Source organism: Ranitomeya imitator, chromosome 5, assembly GCF_032444005.1.
Source record: "Ranitomeya imitator isolate aRanImi1 chromosome 5, aRanImi1.pri, whole genome shotgun sequence".
In the NCBI taxonomy this organism is placed as follows: Eukaryota; Metazoa; Chordata; class Amphibia; order Anura; family Dendrobatidae; genus Ranitomeya; species Ranitomeya imitator.
In genome coordinates, this window is record NC_091286.1 from 396499050 (window position 1) to 396511292 (window position 12243).

The window sequence follows — 12243 nt, forward strand, 5'->3', positions numbered from 1 at the left end:
AGAACTTGACTTATCTCGAGTCTGCCAAACGGTTGAATCCTAGACAGGCTCGTTGGTCGCTGTTTTTCTCCCGTTTTGACTTTGTGGTTTCGTACCTTCCGGGCTCTAAAAATGTGAAGGCAGATGCCCTGTCTAGGAGTTTTGTGCCCGACTCCCCGGGTTTGCCTGAGCCGGCGGGTATTCTCAAAGAGGGAGTAATTGTGTCTGCCATCTCCCCTGATTTGCGGCGGGTGCTGCAAAAATTTCAGGCTAATAAACCTGATCGTTGCCCAGCAGAGAAACTGTTTATCCCTGATAGGTGGACGAATAAAGTTATCTCTGAGGTTCATTGTTCGGTGTTGGCTGGTCATCCTGGAATCTTTGGTACCAGAGATTTAGTGGCTAGATCCTTTTGGTGGCCGTCTCTGTCGCGGGATGTGCGTTCTTTTGTGCAGTCCTGTGGGATTTGTGCTCGGGCTAAGCCCTGCTGTTCTCGTGCCAGTGGGTTGCTTTTGTCCTTGCCGATCCCGAAGAGGCCTTGGACACATATCTCTATGGATTTTATTTCGGATCTCCCCGTCTCTCAAAAAATGTCGGTCATTTGGGTAGTTTGTGATCGCTTCTCTAAGATGATCCATTTGGTACCCTTGTCTAAATTACCTTCCTCCTCTGATTTGGCGCCATTGTTCTTCCAGCATGTGGTTCGTTTACATGGCATTCCAGAGAACATCGTTTCTGACAGAGGCTCCCAGTTTGTTTCGAGGTTTTGGTGAGCCTTTTGTGCTAGGATGGGCATTGATTTGTCTTTTTCCTCGGCTTTCCATCCTCAGACAAATGGCCAGACTGAACGAACCAATCAGACCTTGGAAACATATCTGAGATATTTTGTTTCTGCTGATCAGGATGATTGGGTGTCCTTTTTGCCGTTGGCTGAGTTCGCCCTTAATAATCGGGCCAGCTCGGCTACCTTGGTTTCGCCGTTTTTCTGCAATTCTGGGTTCCATCCTCATTTCTCTTCAGGGCAGGTTGAGTCTTCGGACTGTCCTGGTGTGGATACTGTGGTGGACAGGTTGCAGCGGATTTGGACTCATGTAGTGGACAATTTGACCTTGTCCCAGGAGAGGCTCAACGTTTCGCTAATCGCAGACGCTGTGTGGGTCCCCGACTTCGTGTTGGGGATTTGGTTTGGTTGTCATCTCGTTATATTCCTATGAAGGTTTCCTCTCCTAAGTTTAAGCCTCGTTTCATTGGTCTGTAAAAGATTTCTGAGGTTCTTAAGTCTGTGTCTTTTCGTTTGACCCTTCCAGATTCTTTTTCCATCCATAACGTATTCCATAGTTCATTGTTGCGGAGATACGTGGCGCCAGTGGTTCCATCTGTTGATCCTCCTGCCCCGGTTTTGGTGGAGGGGGAGTTGGAGTATATAGTGGAGAAGATTTTGGATTCTCGTGTTTCGAGACGGAAACTCCAGTATCTGGTTAAGTGGAAGGGTTATGGTCAGGAAGATAATTCCTGGGTCTTTGCCTCTGATGTCCATGCTGCCGATCTTGTTCGTGCCTTTCATATGGCTCATCCTGGTCGGCCTGGGGGCTCTGGTGAGGGTTCGGTGACCCCTCCACAAGGGGGGGGTACTGTTGTGAATTCTGTGGTCGAGCTCCCTCCTGTGGTCACAAGTGGTACTTCGGCTTATTCTGTCTATGGGCTTCCATTGGTGGATGTGAGTGGTACTGCGGCTTCTGAGTTTCCTTCCTCAGGTGATGAGGTTAAGTCGTTAGGTGCTGCTCTATTTAACTCCACCTAGTGCTTTGATCCTGGCCTCCAGTCTATATTCTAGTATTGGTCTTGCTTCCTCCTGGATCGTTCCTGTGGCCTGTCTGCTCAGCATAAGCTAAGTTCTGCTTGTGTTACTTTTGGTTGCTATATTTTCTGTCCAGCTTGCTATATTGGTTTTTCTTGCTTGCTGGAAGCTCTGAGACGCAGAGGGAGCACCTCCGTACCGTTAGTCGGTGCGGAGGGTCTTTTTGCCCCTCTGCGTGGTTGTTTGTAGGTTTTTGTGTTGACCGCAAAGCTATATTTCCTATCCTCGGTCTGTTCAGTAAGTCGGGCCTCACTTTGCTAAATCTATTTCATCTCTGTGTTTGTATTTTCATCTTAACTCACAGTCATTATATGTGGGGGGCTGCCTTTTCCTTTGGGGAATTTCTCTGAGGCAAGGTAGGCTTATTTTTCTATCTTCAGGGCTAGCTAGTTTCTCAGGCTGTGCCGAGTTGCATAGGGAGCGTTAGGCGCAATCCACGGCTACCTCTAGTGTGGTTTGATAGGTTTAGGGATTGCGGTCAGCAGAGTTCCCACGTCTCAGAGCTCGTCCTATGTTTTTTGGTTATTGTCAGGTCACTTTGTGTGCTCTGAACTTCAAGGTCCATTGTGGTTCTGAATTACCTATTCATAACAACATACGATACAATTCTTCCATCACCTTGCCTTGGAAACATGCGCCTTGGTCGGAGTGGATGCGCTTTGGGCACCCATACACCCGGATGAAGTCTTGAAAGATGGCTCACGCCACCGATTCCGCAGTCCGAGTGACTACTGCGAACTTAGAGAAATGATCGGTCATCACGAAACAGTATTGCAGCCCCGGGGCTGAGTGTCCCACGAGGAGATAGTCGATCATCAAGACTTCTAGCGGTTCCTTAGTTTGGATGGTCCGGATGGGTGCCCTCTGATCGGTACTCTTAATGAGGTCACATACTCAATATTGCCAGCAAACCTCTTCCACCACCAACTCCAACCGGGGGCAATACACATACCGCTGAAACCATTGGTAGGTCTTTGCGGGGCCGAAGTGCGCTCCAAATTCGTGGGCTTCTTTAGCTACTTCTTGAGCCATTCTTCCTGGGATGACAACTTGCCACCTTACTTCCATATCTTTTGGCTGTTGCCTCTTACGATATAGCACTGACTCTCGCACCTCCAGTCTATCCCACTGATGTAACACACTCCTCATTTCAGAGTCCAGATCATCTCTTTCTTGTTTGCCAGGCTTCCGCTTTTGAGTTACCCACCATTTCATCTGTCTCAACCCTTCGTCTTCATCCTGAACGTGTCCCCATTCCTCATTGGTTCTCCCCAAGGACCGGGGTAATGCGCAGGCCTCCCTTCTTGACTGGGCTGCAACCATTGGGGGCTTAAATTTGCGAAAGTCTGGGGTTTCCTCCTCTTCAAGTTGCTCATCAAGATCCCCCACTGGAGTCTCCACAGTCACTCTTGACAGCCCATCAGCATTTGCGTTTTCGGTAGCAGAGCGATAACGGATGGTAAAGTTGAACTTGGCTAGGCGAGCCACCCACCGTTGTTCTAAGGCCCCCAATTCTGCATTCTCAAGGTGGGCCAGGGGATTATTGTCTGTTCGAACTTGAATCTTGGTACCCGTCAGGAAGCCTGCAGACTTTTCTGTCATGGCCCACACCAGGGCCAGGAGCTCTAACCGGAAGGAGCTGTAATTGTGAGGGTTTCTTTCGCTGTCTCGCAGGGACCTGCTGGCATACCTGATGACTCTCTCATGTCCATCCTGTATCTGAGAAAGTACTGCACCGAGTCCGTGAAGGCTACCATCTGTGTACAACAGGAACGGTTGATCGAAATCTGCGTAGGCCAAAATCGGGGCTGAAGTAAGGGCTGTCATGATCCAGTTCTGAGATTATGTTCAGCTCTCTTGTCTCTGGACTGGTCATGTGGGAGTTAATCCTCTCTGCCTCACCCTGGAGCTGGCTGAGCTATTTAAGTCCTCTGCAGCCATTGGGCCAGTGTCAGCTATAGTTCTTGCTGCACGGTTTGAGCTCCTGACCTGATCCCTGTTATTGTGTTCCTGTTTGCCTCTGACTGCCTGCACCCGTTTATGACTTGTTCGGACCTCTGGCCTGTACTCCGACTCCGTCTCCGTCTCACGTTTTGGTTACCACGTTCCCGGTAGGTTCTGACGTCTTGCTTGTCCCCGACGATTCTCTGCTCGCCCCTTCTGTACCGCGCTGCTATCTCCGTGTATGACCTTGGCTTGTTTCATGTCCCTTTCATTACCTGTGACACCTTTGTTGTTGCTCAGTGTTGCTGCGCTGTGTGTGCAGCCTCCTTTCCTTATCCAGCACCCCCTGGTGGAGATTGCTCTATACTGCACTGCAGCAGCACATTACAAGGGCATTCTTTATAGCCTGGAAGGCCTCGTCTTGTCCCTGTGCCCAGGGGATGCGCTGGGTCTTCGGCACTCCAGCGGTCCCCCTCAGCAACTCATTGAGAGGACCCCGCCACCTTCGCAAAGTCTTTAACAAACCGGCGGTTGTACCCAGCGAGTCACAGGAAGGCCTGGAGTTCTCTCACTGTTCGAGGGACTGGCCACTTCTGGATAGCAGACACTTTTTCTGGCGAGGGTAGAACTCCATCTTGTGACACTATGTGGCCCAGGTACTCAATCTCTCTCTTGAAGAGGTGGCACTTCTTTGGCTTCTTTGGTGCCCATAGGGAGTGTCCTTGCAGGGGTTCCACTAATGCCCACAGCATCTCCATTAACATGAGCATTTCCGCCATTGCTGTCTGCTGCCTCCATCCTGGTGACAGTACCCTGCTCGCATCGCCACTTGAAGCAATGGCCGGGGGACCACCACGGTGCAGGAAGACTACTGTACACAAGATGAGGTGCAAACAACAAAGGGTAGATTTATTGGAAGGCAAGGAAGGAAGGGAATGAGGAAGATGCAAACAGGGGTTTACAATGGCAACAGACAATTTACAAGAGTAATAAACTTTATCTTTTCCGTAAAATAGCACGGTGCTACAACTATTGCAGACGCAAGATATGTCTCACAAGCAAATTTAAACAATAAAACAAATAACGATGCTATTCTACATATAACCTCCCTGGCCTTTACTAAGCAGGCCCCACGGCTCCCGTGTACTGATTACTGAAGCCTACACTAGGCCCTAACAGGTGCACCAAACATGAACAAACTCACGGTGATGTTGGGGACTCAGGTCCAGTCCCAGGGGGGCCCCCATCAGTCCAATATGGTGGTGCGCACGGCTTTCTGTCAGCTCTGTGAAGCGTGGTCTTCTCCTTGCTTCTGGATCCTAGGGATGCTCCTAGAAACTGTAAGTCCCTTTCTCAGTATCTTCGTGGCTTCACAAGCTAGCACAGAACAGCCACCTTTGCTGTACCTGGAAAAGTCTTGCAAGTTTCACAAGTACAGTCCGTCCCAGGCAGTGGGACCTTTCTTGTAGCAAACAGCACAAAGTTCTTTTCGTAGCAGCTTCAGCTCACACACACAGTACAGGCTCAACTCCTCCCCTAACTCTAGGGCAGTTCATCTTCACAGTCTATAGCAGGGGGAAGCCGAACATTCCAACACACAAGACAAGGGGGTGCTGTCTCTTAAAGTGGCAGCGTGTTACTGTCCATAGCAGCACCACCCTCTTACATGATTACACTGCTGACGTCACTAAACTGCGGTCAAAGATGCGCAAAGAACAGCGATGGTAAGTGCTCCAATGGTGCTGAAGACACCGAAGATTCAGTGCAATGGGGAAGATTTAGTGTGGGGGAGATTTTCTCTGTGAGATTTACTTTGGCTGGTTGAGATTTCCCCAGTGGGGGGGGGAATCTGCTCTGTAGGGAGAGGGGTGGGTGGAGATTTAGTGTGGGTAGAAATTTGGTGTGGAGGGGGGAGTGGAGGAGATATAGTGCGGGGGTGGGGAAGCTTTAGTGTATCGGGGGAACATTTGAGGAGACAGGTTTGGGGAGCAAAGAAGGGACATGTGCTGACACAATATGGGAAGCGGGAGAAAGACACAGTATGAAGTGCAAGGGGGGAGATGGGGGCATGTATGAGAAAACGGTTTGGAGAGATGGGTGCAGACACAGTGGGGGGTGCAGACATATTATGAGGAGCGAGAGGAGAATATATGAGCGGGATGGGTGCAGAAACAATATGGTAACTGGGGGATTGGTGTAGACAGAATCGGCAGGATGGGTGTTATGATCCGGTGACCTAGGAGCTGCATGAGAACTTTCACTGGAGAAAGTGGTCACTGTACTGACCGCAATCCTAACTTAACACCGCAACTAGAAGTAGCCGTGGAGTGTACCTAACACACCTAGACACCTCGTCACCGCCGGAGGACTAAATACCCCGAAAGATGGAAATAGGAATACTATCTTGCCTCAGAGAAAATCCCCAAAGGATAGACAGCCCCCCACAAATATTGGCAGTGAGTCGGAGAGGAAAAAACATACACAGGCAGAAAAACAGGATTAGCACAGGAGGCCACTCTAGCTAGATAGGACAGGATAGGACGGAGTTCTGTGCGGTCAGTATAAAAACCCTTCAAAACATCCACAGCAGAATATACAAAAACTTCCTACATCTTACTAAAAGATGTAGGAGCGTAAATCTGCAACTCCAGTGAATCCTACAATCAGAGCAGGAATTAAACTGAAACAAGCACACTGGCAGTGTGCCACAGAAACAAAAACCAAACACTTATCTTTGCTGAAATTGGCAGCGAGCAGGAGAAGCCAGAAAGTGATCCAACACTTCACAAGGAACATTGACTACTGGCAAGGGCTAAATGATCCAGCCCACTTAAATATCCCAGTCAGAATTGTAATCATCCGATACACCTGGCCAGGTCTGTGACTCAGAGACAACTGCATTCCCACCTACAACCACTGGAGGGAACCCAAGAGCAGAATTCACAAAAGTACCCCCCCCCCTTGAGGAGGGGTCACCGAACCCTCACCAGGGCCCCCAGGACGATCAGGACGAGCCAGATGAAAGGCACGGACCAAATCAGCAGCATGGACATCAGAGGAAAAAACCCAAGAATTATCCTCCTGGCCATAACCCTTCCATTTGACCAGGTACTGGAGCTTCCGCCTCGAAAAACGGGAATCCAAAATCTTCTCAACAACATATTCCAACTCCCCATCAACCAACACAGGGGCCGGAGGATCAACAGAGGGAACAACGGGCTCCACATATTTCCGCAACAAAGATCTATGGAAGACATTATGGATAGCAAAAGAGGCCGGAAGCGCCAGTCGAAAAGACACCGGATTAATAATCTTAGAAATCCTATAAGGACCAATAAACCGAGGCTTAAACTTAGGAGAAGGAACATGACGGGAAGACAACCAGACCAGATCCTCAACCTGAAGCCGGGAACCAACACACCGACGACAATTAGCAAAACGTTGAGCCTCCTCTTGAGACAACACCAACTTGTCCACCACATGAGCCCAAATCTGCTGCAACCTGTCCACCACAGAATCCACACCAGGACAGTCAGAAGGCTCAACCTGCCCAGAAGAAAAACGAGGATGAAAACAAAAATTACAAAAGAAAGGCGAAACCAAGGTAGCAGAACTAGCCTGATTATTAAGGGCAAACTCGGCCAATGGCAAGAAGGCCACCCAATCATCCTGATCAGCAGACACAAAGCATCTCAAATAAGTCTCCAAGGTCTGATTAGTTCGCTCGGTTTGGCCATTTGTCTGAGGATGAAACGCAGAAGAAAAAGACAAATCAATGCCCAGCCTAGCACAAAAAGCCCGCCAAAACCTAGAAACAAACTGGGAACCTCTGTCGGACACAATATTCTCCGGAATACCATGCAAACGAACCACATGCTGAAAGAACAACGGAACCAAATCTGGAGAGGAAGGCAATTTAGGTAAGGGCACCAAATGAACCATCTTAGAGAACCAGTCACAAACAACCCAGATAAAAGACATCTTCTGGGAGACCAGAAGATCAGAAATAAAATCCATCGAAATATGCGTCCAGGGCCTCTCAGGGACTGGCAATGGCAAAAGCAACCCACTAGCACGGGAACAACAAGGCTTGGCCCACGCACAAGTCCCACAGGACTGCACAAAAGAACGCACATCACGTGACAATGAAGGCCACCAAAAGGACCTACCAACCAAATCTCTGGTACCAAAAATGCAAGGATGACCGGCCAACACGGAACAGTGAACCTCAGAAATCACTCTACTAGTCCATCTGTCAGGAACAAACAATTTCCCCACAGGACAGCGGTCAGGTTTGTCAGCCTGAAATTCCTGAAGAACCCGTCGTAAATCAGGGGAAATGGCAGAAAGAATCACCCCCTCTTTCAGAATACCGACCGGCTCTAAGACCTCAGGAGAATCAGGCAAAAAACTCCTAAAAAGGGCATCAGCCTTGATATTCTTAGAACCCGGAAGGTACGAGACCACGAAATCAAAACGGGAAAAAAACAAGGACCATCGAGCCTGTCTATGATCCAGCAGTTTAGCAGACTCGAGGTAAATCAAATTCTTATGATCGGTCAAGACCACAATACGGTGCTTAGCTCCCTCAAGCCAATGTCGCCACTCCTCAAATGCCCACTTCATAGCCAACAACTCCCAATTGCCGACATCATAATTGCGTTCAGCAGGCGAAAACTTACGGGAAAAGAAGGCACACGGTTTCATTAAGGAACCAACAGGATCCCTCTGAGACAAAACGGCCCCTGCCCCAATCTCAGAAGCGTCAACCTCAACCTGAAACGGAAGAGAAACATCCGGTTGGCGCAACACTGGAGCAGAAGTAAATCGACGTTTAAGCTCCTGAAAGGCAGAGACAGCCGCAGAGGACCAATTCGCCACATCAGCGCCTTTCTTCGTCAAATCGGTCAAGGGTTTAACCACGCTGGAAAAATTAGCAATGAAACGGCGATAAAAATTTGCAAAACCCAAAAATTTCTGAAGGCTCTTCACGGATGTGGGCTGAATCCAATCATGAATGGCCTGAACCTTAACCGGATCCATCTCTATAGACGAAGGAGAAAAAATGAAGCCCCAAGAAGAGACTCTCTGCACCCCAAAGAGACACTTAGACCCTTTCACAAACAGGGCATTGTCACGAAGGATCTGAAATACCATCCTGACCTGTTGCACATGAGACTCCCAATCATCGGAAAAAATCAAAATATCGTCCAAATATACAATCAAAAATTTATCAAGATAAGACCGGAAGATATCATGCATGAAGGACTGAAAAACAGATGGAGCATTAGAGAGTCCGAATGGCATCACAAGGTATTCAAAATGGCCCTCGGGCGTATTAAACGCAGTTTTCCATTCATCACCCTGCTTAATACGAACAAGATTATATGCCCCCCGAAGGTCAATCTTCGTAAACCAACTAGCTCCCTTAATCCTAGCAAACAAATTGGAAAGCAAAGGTAAAGGGTATTGAAACTTGACCGTGATTTTATTCAAGAGGCAATAATCTATACAGGGTCTCAAGGAACCATCTTTTTTAGCAACAAAAAAGAACCCCGCTCCCAACGGTGAAGAAGATGGCCGAATATGCCCTTTCTCCAAAGACTCCTTAATATAGCTCCGCATGGCGGTATGTTCAGGAACAGATAGATTAAAAAGTCGACCCTTAGGAAACTTACAGCCTGGAATCAAGTCAATAGCACAATCGCAGTCCCTGTGCGGTGGAAGGAAACTGGACTTGGGCTCATCGAATACATCCTGAAAATCAGACAAAAACTCTGGAATTTCAGAAGGTGAAGAAGAGGAGATTGACATAAAAGGAACATCATTATGAACCCCCTGACAACCCCAACTAGTCACAGACATGGACTTCCAGTCCAACACAGGATTATGTACCTGCAACCATGGAAAACCCAGCACGATAGCATCATGCAAGTTATGCAACACCAGAAATCGACAATCTTCCTGATGGGCTGGCGCCATGCGCATGGTCACCTGTGTCCAAAACTGGGGCTTATTTTTAGCCAAGGGTGTAGCATCAATGCCCCTTAAAGGAATAGGGTTCTGCAAAGGCTGCAAGGGAAAACCACAACGCTTGGCAAACTCAAAATCCATTAAATTCAAGGCGGCGCCTGAATCCACAAACGCCATCACAGAAAATGATGACAATGAGCAGATCAAGGACACAGATAACAGAAATTTAGGTTGTACAGTACTGATGGTAATTGAACTGGCGATCCTCTTTGTCCGCTTAGGGCAGACAGAAATGACATGAGAAGCATCGCCACAATAATAACACAACCTATTTTGACGTCTGAAACCTTGTCGTTCCGTTCTAGACAGAATTCTATCACATTGCATAGGCTCAGAAATTTGCTCTGAGGATAACGCCACAGCGCACACAGTTCTGCGCTCCCGCAAGCGCCGGTCAATCTGAATGGCCAGAGACCTAGAATCACTCAGACCGGAAGGCGTGGAAAACCCCACCATAACATCTTTAACGGATTCAGAAAGCCGCCTTCTGAAAATTGCCGCCAAAGCATCATTATTCCATTTAGTCAACACAGACCATTTTCTGAATTTCTGACAATACAATTCTGCCGCCTCTTGACCCTGAGACAGGGCCAAAAAGGTTTTCTCAGCTTGATCCACAGAATTAGGTTCATCATATAATAGTCCTAAAGCCTGAAAAAAGGAGTCAATATTAAGCAAAGCCGGATTCCCAGATTCCAGGGAAAACGCCCAATCCTGCGGGTCGCCACGCAGCAGGGAGATTACGATTTTTACCTGCTGAATGGAATCACCAGAGGATCGAGGTCTCAGGTCAAAAAACAGTTTACAGTTGTTTTTAAAACTCAAAAATTTAGACCTGTCACCAGAAAACAAATCAGGAGTAGGAATCTTCGGTTCTAAAGCAGGAGTTTGAACAATATAATCAGAAATACCTTGCACCCTAGCAGCAAGCTGGTCTACACGAGAAGCTAATTCCTGAACATTCATGCTTGCACCAGGCTCCTCAGCCACCCAGAAATAAAGAGGGAGGAGAAGACAAAACAGACTGGAGAAGAAAAAATGGCTCAAGAGCTTCCTTCCCTTCTTCTGAGATGCATTTAACTCATTGTTGGCCAGTAGTACTGTTATGATCCGGTGACCTAGGAGCTGCATGAGAACTTTCACTAGAGAAAGTGGTCACTGTACTGACCGCAATCCTAACTTAACACTGCAACTAGAAGTAGCCGTGGAGTGTACCTAACACACCTAGACACCTCGTTACAGCTGGAGGACTAAATACCCCTAAAGATGGAAATAGGAATACTATCTTGCCTCAGAGAAAATCCCCAAAGGATAGACAGCCCCCCACAAATATTGGCGGTGAGTCGGAGAGGAAAAAACATACACAGGCAGAAAAACAGGATTAGCACAGGAGGCCACTCTAGCTAGATAGGATAGGATAGGACGGAGTTCTGTGCGGTCAGTATAAAACCCTTCAAAACATCCACAGCAGAATATACAAAAACTTCCTACATCTTACTAAAAGATGTAGGAGCGTAAATCTGCAACTCCAGTGAATCCTACAATCAGAGCAGGAATTAAACTGAAACAAGCACACTGGCAGTGTGCCACAGAAACAAAAACCAAACACTTATCTTTGCTGAAATTGGCAGCGAGCAGGAGAAGCCAGAAAGTGATCCAACACTTCACAAGGAACATTGACTACTGGCAAGGGCTAAATGATCCAGCCCACTTAAATATCCCAGTCAGAATTGTAATCATCCGATACACCTGGCCAGGTCTGTGACTCAGAGACAACTGCATTCCCACCTACAACCACTGGAGAGAACCCAAGAGCAGAATTCACAACAGATGGGTGTGAATGCAGAATGGGGGTAATGTATGTGGACACAGTATGGGGAGTGAATGGGGGATGGGTGCAGACACAGTATGGAGAGTGGTGGGATGTCCATACACAGTATAAGTTACAAGGGGAAAAATTTATGTGGACACTAAGGGAAGCGAGGACAGGGTCTGCCTGGCCTGGTGGGATATCAGGGAAATCCCTGGTGGGCCTTTGCTGTATAGAGATAGAGGTGGGGAAAAAAGCCTGCAGTTTTTAGGGACACATGCCCTTTAAAAGCGCAGTTAGAGTATATGTAGGGGTGCGTGCACATTCATTACCTGAACCGTCGTGTTGCACATCTCGATGAATACTGACGAGTGCGCGTCTGACGTCGACACCATATGTTGTCAGTGTCATTATTTAACTTTTTATCTTCTTGCATGCGGCATGGTACAGGGGCAAAGATAGATAAATGGGGGATCCAGGATGGATATATGAGGCCATGATGCATATATGGGAGGACAGGATAAATATATGGGGGCCAGGATAAGGAACCAGGTTGGATATATGTGGGAGCCTGGATGGATATATGGGTGCCCGGATGCATATATGGGGGGACCAGGAC